We start from the raw sequence: 11,397 nt of genomic DNA, 5'->3' as shown, positions 1-11,397 counted from the left end.
TATATATGTACATATGTGTATATGTACACACACAATATAGTTTGAATAAGTTTATATTTCTGTCCTTTTCATTACTTCTCTAAATCTAGCACAGCATGCATTACTACCATGAAGTGTGTTCTCATTGTGCCTTGTATGAAGTCACCTGGTTAAAATTACTCACACCACATATGATCCCCACACATACCAAGAGTCACTCCTAAACATAAAAATAGGCCTTTGGTATCCTGGGGTGGCCCCCAAACAAAATAAATTATGTTCTTTGGTACTGACAGTGAACATATATCCTTTCTCTCAACTTCAAGTGCTTTCTTTTCTAAACCACTGGAAACAATTATGTTTGGCCTTTTATAGCTGTTCTTATGCTAAGCCCTATTTTACAACAAATATGATAAATATTTGCAACCATTTGAAGTTAGTATGATGGGAAGATAGACAGAAAGCCAACTTGCCTGTGTGGGACTATCCACCACTGATTATTCCTTCCTTGTCTTGCTCATAGTGATGCAATAGCTCTTAGGACATGGGGTAGGCTAGGTTTAAAAGTGCTGAATTGGGGCCGGGCGGTTGCGCTGGAGGTAAGGTGCCTGCCTTGCCTACGCTAGCCTTGGATGGACCGCGGTTCGATCCCCCGGCGTCCCATATGGTCCCCCAAGCCAGGAGCGACTTCTGAGCGCATAGCCAGGAGTGACCCCTGAGCATCAAATGGGTGTGGCCCAAAAACCAAAAAAAAAATAAAAAATAAAAGTGCTGAATTAAAGTACCCTTCATTATATTTGTAAAATATCCAAATGTGATAAGATCTCATAATAAGCTCTTTTACAAATTACATGTTGCCATCCACTTTATAACTAATGTACAAGAGCAGCATGATAGGCAGAGACGTGGTCTAATGCTTAAGTTTGGGATAACATTATGTAAATACATCAATTCTGAGATATTGAAAGTTTAAATATTTCCCTCCAACATACAGATAAGTGCAACATTATGCTCACAAATAACTCAGATTGCTTATTATTTGCTTTGGTTAAACACTTTTAAGATTAATGACATTATCTCCATGACCGTAGAAATGAAACTAGTTTTACTTTTTTCTGAAATGAGAAACTGCCAAATTATTTTGTTTGTTTTTTGTTTGTTTGTTTGGTTGGTTGGTTGGTTTTGGGCCACACTTGGTGATGCTCTGCTCTCAGATATTGCTTCTGACTCAGAGGAACAGGTTCGTCCTGGGAAGCCGCGTACAAGGCAAAGGCCCTACCACTGTGCTATCACTCTGGCCCCAAATTATCTATTTATTGAATAAAAAGATAATGAAAATACTACATAAACCTTGGCATCTTTTAATTGACATTTTTAAAGAGTTGTTTTTCTTGATTTTTAAAGAATATGTAAACATAATTGTGTGATTTTATATCATTGATTATAAAATGCTAATATTCTTACTGTATTTTAATGCATAATTAAATTGTATATTATTGGTATATGTTTTGTAACTCCTATGTTTACACTTTATGTATTCTTAGAAGAATAAATAAAATAAAAAATAAAAGTAAAAGCAAAATAAAACTTTTTGTCAATATATAAAGTTGTTTTTTAATTATATACATATACTGATCTAATAGTTTATTTTATAAAATTTAGTCATAAGCAGTAGTGTAGCAAAATGCTATATCAATTTACCTTACAATTTAATCATATAGAAACTGTACATGAATGAATTATAACTATAATACAACTGAGATTGTTGTCATAGAGACATCAATGTTACTATAAAAAGGAGGAATTTGGGGACCGGAGAGATAGAATGGAGGTAAGGCTTTTGCCTTTCATGCGGAAGGAAAGTGGTTTGAATCCTGGCATTCCATATGGTCCCCTGTTCTTGCCAGGGGCAATTTCTGAGCATAGAGCCAGGAGTAACCCCTGATCGCTGCTATGTGTGACCCAAAAAAAAAACAAACAAAAACAAAGAAAAAAGAAGAAATTTAATAAAGTCATTGTATAGGAAGCAAGAGTAAAAACTATAAAAATTATATCTGTTAATATACTGAAGTATATATGCACATTTAGAACCCTCTATCTTCTATGAAGTTATGTAACTACAGTCCCTTAGATTCATGGTAATGTCATAAGATTAATGCTAACTTAAAAGCATTACCTGCTTTATAACAGAAATGGTGCCATAATTTTCTGTTTCCCAAAGTAGAAAATTTGTATTCAAAAATAAATGTATTGGGGCTGGAGAGATAGCACAGCGGTAAGACGTTTGCCTTACATTCGGAAGATCACTGGTTCAAATTCCAGCATCCCGTATGGTCCCCTGAGCCTGCCGGCGGTGATTTCTGAGTGTAGAGCCAAGAAAACCCCCTGAGCATTTCCAGGAGTGACCCCCCCCCCAAAAAAAAAGAAAAGAAAAAAATAAATAAATGTATTTATACATTCCTAAGTGAAGTTGTGAAATTTCTTCAAAGAACTTTAATTTAGATATAATATCAACTTATACAGCTGGATGCTAAATTAGAACCACACTGTGGAAACCTAAAATTATTGGGGGCAACTGGCCTCTGGTATCAAACATGAAGCCAGTATATGTGAATCAAGTGCTCTAGTCCTTTGAACTATCTTTAAAGTGCCCTGAACCAATTTTTAAGAGAAAGAAGTATACTTTGGGGGACCATTTAACTAACAACGTAATTATAAATTAACCTATAAATCTATAGAGTCCTTCAGTCATCCAGATGTGTAGATATACAAACTGATGTTTCAGGTTCTTGCAAGAACTTTCCACAAAATCTAATATTCATATTTAATCCCAAAGCATTGTACCATGTACACCTTAAATCAGAAATAACTATAGAAAGTTACTTTATGGTTTAACAGGTTTAATGTAAACAAATTATGTGTGAGTAAAGCCTCCGATGATTTCTCTGTAGATGAGAATAAAATAAAATATCAGAGCTCATTCTCTTGCTTACACATTTTAAGAGTGGAAGAACCAAATAAATAAAAATTATAAAAGTTTTCAGTCTTTTTGTAGTAAATAGCGTTATATTTTGCAATGTGACTATCAGGCCTGGTCTAGAGTGAAGTACCCATGCAAACAATATAATTGCATAATCTGGTATCCTATGGATAAAAAAAGAAGGAATGAATGAATTTTCCAGATGAGATCATCAAATTCCAAAATGCACATTTTAATGAATCTTAATAGTCTTTCTGGTTTTCTAAAACTTTAAAAGGCACTTACCAAAATTTTAATAATTTCCAGAATTGATAGTGATATGTATAGTGATGTTTTTAGAAATATGGAGTTGTATTCAATATTTCTTGATCACATCTTTCATCCCTCCCTTGATACTCAGTTTTGTTTATGATGTTAATGCACAACTTTCTTATTTCCTGTAATGAAACAAATGCAGGTCTAAGTCAATTGCTTCTCTTAGTAGTCACAGTATTTAACATGTTTAGACTGTAGGACCGTAGAATTGTCGGTTAATGTTTGTTCACTGAGTATGTACATGACTGAATAATTAGATGAATGGCTTAGTGTGGAGAGAGAAAAGTGCTTGAGACACTGCAGGGAGAATATTTTGGCATCTTTGATTATTTTTATTTTCTGCCTGATGACTGATACAGCCCTTTTAGACCATAAAAAGTAAAATCATTAATCTTACACTTATTTAAGTTAAAAACTCCAGGCTGGGCCAGAGAGATAGCATGAAGGTAGGGCATTTGCCTTGCATGCAGAAGGACGTTGGTTCGAATCTTGGCATCCCATATGGTCCCCCGAGCCTACCAGGAGCAATTTCTGAGCATAGAGCCAAGAATAACCCATAAGTGCTGCTACGTGTGACCCCAAAACCAAAAAAATAAAAGCTCCAGGTTTGTGAGGATGGGAGAGATAGTACAGGGGGTAGGGCACTTGTCTTGCATAGGACTTGCCTTGCATGGGAACTTGCCTTCCAAGTTCATTTCCTGTGATACCAGACTCAAATATGGCCACTGGCCTCAAATGCCAAAATGAAAAGATAAAAAACAAAACTTTAGATCTTGTTAAACAAGTTCTTAATTCATGTTATTTAAAAAAATAATTTTTATGGGGCAGAGAGCACAGCGGTAAGGCATTTGCCTTGCACACAGCCAAGCCAGGACTAACCACTGGATTTGATTTCTGGCATCCCATATGATTCCCCAAGCCTGTCAGGAGCTGTGTCTGAGCACAGTGCCAGGGGTAACCCCTGAGAGTGGCCGGGTGTGGCCCGGAAACAAAAAAAAACATAATATAATAAACCAAAAAAGCATAATAACAATAATAATAATAATTTTTATTAACAAATGTTAATTGTTTAATTCAATTCATTTGTTTACAGTTATCTTAACATTAATAGTATTGGGGCAGGAGTGATAACACTGCAGGTAGGGGCCTTGGCCTTGAACAAGCAAAACTCAGGTTTCATCCCAGAGCTTCTTCCCAGAGCCTTCCATTAGTGATTCCTGAGTGGACAGCCCAGATTTAGGCCTGTGCACAATTGAGTGTGGCCCCCAAAAATCAAACAAACAAAAAAAGATTAATGGTGCTTTATAGATAGTTACTCCCTCCCTACCAATGAAGTACATGACCATCCACTAATCCTTTCTTTTTTTTTTACTAATCATTTTTCTTATTTTTAGTTTATTTTATTATTTTCCTTGCCAATTTTCCAAAAGATTGTCCTAAGTCAATTGGTTCAATTGGTTTTCTTTGTTATATAATAGTGTCAAAAGTTTGTTATCAATTGATATTGTCTATTCCCCTGTTATGTTTCACTCTATATTCTCTTTTTTATTTTGCTAATAATTTTTCTAATTAATGGTTTGTTTCACTTTTTTAAATGATTACATTCTAGTTGTATCCAAGTTGGAATGAACTGCAAGTTCTCTTTTGAGGGGTTACATAGTATCTAATTGTACTATTTCATGCCACAACTTCATTATCCGTTTGTCTCTCATTGGACATTTGAGTTTTATTAGCTTTTTTATTTCTTTTACATCATGACCACCAAACACATCATATATTTAAAGTATTCCAAAAAGTCATTGCATTTTTTATAAGTTGAGATCTTCCTTTTAATATACAGATATTGGCCTCTGGTTTTGTTATTGACTTCTCTAGTCATATTTGTTGACTGAATCCTTTGTTTTTTCTGCACACTTCGATGAGAACAAGGGTCCCTCTTGTGTTTATTCACGAATAGACTTTGGAATTTATCCGTTTTTCTACAGCATATCTGAGAGAGATAATACTTGAATGCTTGAGAATATTATAAATACTATACACACACAATCACATCCTATAACCTTCTACTTCAACCAGGTCTTTTCCTGGGACTTTATCCTTGACTCTGCTCTGCCTTAAAGCCATAATGTTATTACCTTTCCTGACCAAAATCCCCTAAGGAAAAATTTCTCTCAGGCTTCAGATCAACTGAGTCTACTAAATAAAGAACAATAGAATTTGACTTTACCCTGCTGGGATTTATCTTCTGACCTTTTGTTGAAGCATAAATTCTGAATTTTCACTTCCTACCTACAACTTTTGCCTTTCTTGTCCAAAACTGAATATATTGAATTCATTTATGAGAACCTACAGGACAAACAGGTGAAAATTTGGTTTTATAAGCTCAACATTTTTACATATTGCTTCCCAAAACCTGGAATATTTATTATTATTTAGCACCACCATGTTTGTAAAAAGTAAAAGCATTCTTTAATTTCAAGTCTATTCCTTTCAGTGTATTTCAGTATCAAAGACAAAAGTCTCGCATTGAATATAATGTGTGTACAGACAGTTTATATTATTAAGTTTTTTACAATCTGAAATAATTTTATATTTTATCTTTAGTGATCCAATGTGAGAAAATATTTGTGAAGAAAATAAGGCTCAGCTTAGGCCATTTCTAAATTTTTCTTTTTATTGAAACAAATGTGAATTTCAAGTCTTTCACAGTTGTATTTCAGGCACATAGTGACAGCTAATTAGGACCATTCCCACCCCCACCAGTGTTGACCTCCCTCCACCATAGTTTCCAGCATGCATCCCATAACTCTACCCTTATGACCTGGACTGCTAGTGTAACAGGTTCATTTTGTGTAGAGCTTGCTATATTTTAGATCTCTTGATTCTATTGTCATTAACTTTGATTTGGGCATTCAGATCTAACCATCTTTTATTTCCACTCAAAGCTCCTGAGATTGGTTGGGCCCTGGGTCCCATCCCCCCACTTTATTTCTTTTCTCAATTTGTAGGAGATCATAATAATATGAGATAAACAAGATAATTCATGTTCTATGCTTCTGTAAAATAGGTGGGAGCCCATATCTAGAAGCTATAAATAAAATTTTAAAAAAGGAAAAAAGATAGGTGTTATGTGTTTTTTTAAATATATTTTGCATAGGTGCTTACAGTAAACATTGGGAAAATTAGAAAGGAAATTCTCTTGGCCTAAGATATACAGGGTTTCTCTACCCTTGAAGCATACTGTCATAAAGCTGACTACAGGCTCCAGATATGTTAGTTGTCAAAGCCCAAGGTCTTATTTTATGGTCCTAGCCTAGAAAAAATTCTGCTCAGTCACGATTATCAAAGTCAATCTTCTGAAATTAGTGATCTTGTTTTTTGCACAAATACTAGGATTGAGTGTTTTCTGATTTCAACTTACTGTTAGGTAACCTGCCCTTAGATCAAGTTGTTGCTGTTTCCTCATCATTAGGATGTCATATGTAACTACCATAGCTCAACTTGGTGTCAGAGTCATATTATGACCTCCCCTGAGAGAAGTTTTATTCTTGGTGCTGGTGTAGAGAACTGTGTCAGTTCTAAGGTTGGGATATGGTGTTTGGGGTTGGATTGTATATGTCTGATCAATTGAGGTCTAAGTCAATTCCCCATGACAAATGTCCAGGTTGAAGGCACCCCTGCATTAAAAAATTTATGGGTTCTTATCTCTACTAGATAAGAATTCTTTCTGTACATAGATTTCCCCTTGTTTGTGTTACATCTATTTTTGTTTGTTTGTTTTTGGGCCACACACACCCCCACCCCTCATGACACAGCCACACCATATATAAACTTTTAGGGGAGCTCAGCCCACCAGGTGTATTCTCAGATTTTCCTGGTGGGGAGAACTAAAATAACCCCATAGGGGTTCCTCAAAAGGCCCGCTGTGGACGCCTTTTTCCCCTGCATGGATGGTTGAGGAATTTCCAAAGAGATGCTTGGCATTATATTTTCAGTCAGTATTTGGCTATCTCTCCTTTGTAAATATCAGGCAAAATTATGGCTTCTATCAAATAATTTGGCTCAGAAATTTCAGCATCAAAGATACTAAGAGAACCCCTTTTTTCTGGATAATATTTAGCACCTTAAGCAAATACAATATGTCCTTAAGCTGCAATTTCTGGTAATCAAGGGCTAAGCCAGAAAGCAGACCTTGGGCTATTGATTCTCCTTAAAAAATGGGAATCACACCTAAGGGGATTTGAGTCCTTCCTTTACTTGACCTCTAAAACAATAAAATCCAGCCCAGTGGAGATCAAGTTCCTAAATATTTCCTACTTCCTTCTAATCCTGATTTTGCATTTGAAGTAAGCTTGCATAGAGTTGCCTTGAGTTGTAACCTTCTCCTTTATAACTTAGAATTTTTACAGGTATTGTTACTGTTGTACTTTGCTTTGTGATTATAATTATTCTTCACCTATGGCTAATTTTACCCCTATAAATCTCCCTGTTCAAAAATTAAGCTTGTCGCACTCCTGCCAGAAAACGTGTTGACCCCACATACTCTGTGTGGTTTCATTATTTTATATTTCATATTTTGCCATCCATGCAACCCACTCTCCCTAAAGTGGATTCACCAAAATCTCATTGATGGCTGTAGGACAGAAGCTGTTTACAGCATTGACAATCAGGAGTTACTCCTGGATATGCGCTCAGAAATCTCTCCTGGCTTCGGGGACCATCTGGGATGCTGGGATGGAACCAGGACCAGGTCCTTCCTGGATCCACCACCGAGTGGCAAATGCCCTACCTCTGTGCTATCACTCAGGCCCTTAGATCTTTTATTTAAAGTGTTTTCTCTTAGTTGTGCTAGTGTCATTTTGTTGAAAATACTTTTCTTTATTAAAGATCAATTGACTATATTAATGTGGGTCTAATAAAGGTACTAACTTCATCTTATTTATGTACTTATTTATTACCTCATTGATACATACTATATTGATTTCTGTCATTTCCTGGTTAAGTCTTGAAGTTGGGTAGTGTCAGTCATCTTCAGTCAATACTTGGGATGATGTTGGCACTATAGTAATTTGTATCTCCATATTATTTTTAGAATCATCTTACTGAAATTTACAAAATAACTCTCATATTTTAATTAAAATGATTTGACTTTATAGATCAATGTGGAAAGAACTGAAATTTTGACAACTATTTTTTCTATCTATAAAAATGAAATGCATGTCTATTTAATTGGTATTTTTATAATTCATACATGAGATTTTTGAAATTTTTGCAATTTTCCCTTATCTTTTACATACTTCACTATGCTTAAACAAGTACATGTTTGTATTTGTAACAGGATAACAAGATACTTATGTTTCTAGTTACTGGTCTCTTTAATAGGGAATATTTTCATCAGAGTTACTAAAACAAAGTGAGTGAAGAAGTGCCAATATAAATAGATTTGTTTTTTTCAAATTCCACTTATTCATTCTGAGAATGAAAAAGCAACCAATATATTTACTTTTTATCCTGGCAGCCCTACTAAAATTTCTTGTTAGTTATGTGTGACTTTTTGTTGTTAATTCCTTTAGAATTGTACACAAAACATCAGATATCTTCAAGCAAAAGCAGTTTTCTTTCCTCCCAATCTACAAACCTTTTATTTCCTTTCCTTGTCTTACTGAATTAGTTAGAACTTGCACTATAATGTTAAAAAAAATTCTTTGGGAAGAGACATCCTCACTCTATATTTAATCTTCTATGGAGATTGTTTGATATTGTTTATAGGTTTTTATAAACATTGTGTTTTCTTATTGAGGAAGCTCTCTATTTTTAATTGGCTGGTTTGTTTTGTTAGTTTTCTGTTTTGTTTTGTTCATTTGTTTTAGGTTCACATCCAGCAGCTCCTAAGGGTTACTTCTGGATTTGAACATAGAAATTACTCCTGGCACTAGGAACTATATGGGATATTTGAGATCTCACCCTGGTCATTAGCAAACAAGGCAGAAATGCTACCAGCTGTGCTATAGCTTTGGCTACAATATGCTGATTTTTATTACAAATGTGTTCTATATATTATCATATTATCAAATAAATCAAATTTTTATGTAGTCATTGGGATTATATTATATGAATTTTCTCTACTTATATGAAATCACAATAAGAGTTAAGAAATAACTAAATATCACAAGTGTCATTAATAAAATAATGGTTTTAATCTAGAAAAGTGGATTTATAGTCTTTTAAAGTAGTCTAATGCATGGCTTAAGTAGGGATTATAAAAGGTCTGCCTTATTTCTTTATCAAAAATGCTGGCACATAATAATGAAGAAACAATATTACTATAAAAGTTTAAAATTTGATATCATTTATTAAGAAGCATTGCATATCTATATTACACTAATTTTAATTGTTTTCTAAAAGCTATTCTAATCTAAGAACTTTAGATGCCAGACATAACAACAGAAAACTAAAATACGATTCTTTTCTCTAAAGCCTGTAAAGGCATAAAGATAAATAATGTAATTTTAATTTTAATTGTATTTAAAATATAATTTGTATTTAAATATAAATACATATAAACATATGTAGCATGTATATAATTGTATATATTGTCATAGTTATGTACTCATCCTGTGTTTAGCTTGTTATAGTTTGGGTCTCTTGATGTTTTTCCATTGACTTTGGCTTGGGTATTTAGAAATGACCTCTTTTTTTTTTGTTTGTTTTTTCCACTCAATGATCCTGAGACCACTCGGCTCCTGGGCCCCATCCACTTGTTTGTTTGTTTTTTTTTTCTCACTTTGTAAAAAGACCTAGAAATATGAAACAGAACAAAGTGATTCAAGTTCTATGGAAAAGCAAGAGCTCCTATCTAGAATATAAGTAAAATTTAAAGAAGAAAAGAAGCAATAAAAAAGTAAAAAGGGGGCAAAAGGGGAGGTGCCTTTTTTTTAGGCACATTAAGGTTGGGAAAATTTGAAAGAAAATTCCACTGACCTAAGAGAAACAGGGTTTCTCGACCCATGAAGCATACTGTCAAAAGACCAACTACAGGCTCCAGACATATTTGTTGTACAGTCCTAATGTCTTTTTTATGGCCCCAGAAAAAATTCTGCTCATTCGTTGTTGACAAAGTCAGTCTTTTATAGTTAAAGATCTTGGTTTTTGTACAGGTCCTAAGTTGAAGCCTCGGGTAAAGTCTTTCTTTGTGATCCCAGGAAAAGTTCTGCTTAGTTGCGGGTTCTGTAGATAGTCTTTTGTATCTAGAGATATTAGTTCTTGTACAGATCCTACGGCAGAGCATCTTCTGATTTCATCTCACTGTTGAGTGGTGTGGTTGGGCAACCTGCCTACAGAACAAGTTGTTGCTGCTTTCTCATTATCAGGTTATCTTATGGGCCTACCCTGGAACAGGTTGTGCCAGGGATACATTCAGCCTTCATCAGGGGAAGTTTGAATCCTGGTCCTGGTCCCAAAATTTGTGCTGAAACCAAAATCGGGACCTGAGGTTCAGGGTTGGATAATCAATGTCCAATCCTTTGAGGCCGAAGTCAGGTCTCTATGACAAATACTCAGAGTGAAAGGTAGACCTGCATATAAAATTTGTAAGTTCCCATCCTTAGATAAGGACTACTTTCTTTATGTAAAAATCCCCCATTTTAGTGTATCTATGCAAAATGATACTTTGGTGCATAGGGGGGTAAAAATAAAGAACTAAACAATCTCTATAACCTGATTGTAACCTAAGCTCAAAATCCAATATAGATATCTCTAAAAGAATTTCTTACTAGTGGCCGTAGCAGTGAAACTAGCCTAGGATGGACCATGGTTTGATCCTCTGGCATCCCATCTGGTCCCCCAAGCCAGGAGTGATATTTGAGTGCATAGCCAGGAGTAATCCCAGATCTCCGGGTGTGGCTAAAAAACAAAAACAAAATAAAATTTCCTATTAAGAAGATCCAAAGCAGGGATAAGGGAAGCTACCTCTACATATGAAAGTAGACACTAAAAATTATAACTATTAAGGAAATGATCAATGCATTTTATTTTACAAGGACAAGCAGCACTAGCTTTTGGTACTTGATAGTTTTTGTAAAGCACTGCTCTTAAATTTATGTTGTTTATGAGATTTATATATA

The sequence above is a fragment of the Suncus etruscus genome, chromosome 3 (assembly GCF_024139225.1).
Source record: "Suncus etruscus isolate mSunEtr1 chromosome 3, mSunEtr1.pri.cur, whole genome shotgun sequence".
Lineage (NCBI taxonomy): Eukaryota > Metazoa > Chordata > Mammalia > Eulipotyphla > Soricidae > Suncus > Suncus etruscus.
The sequence above is the reverse complement of the archived record's forward strand: the minus strand, read 5'-3'. Positions refer to the sequence as shown.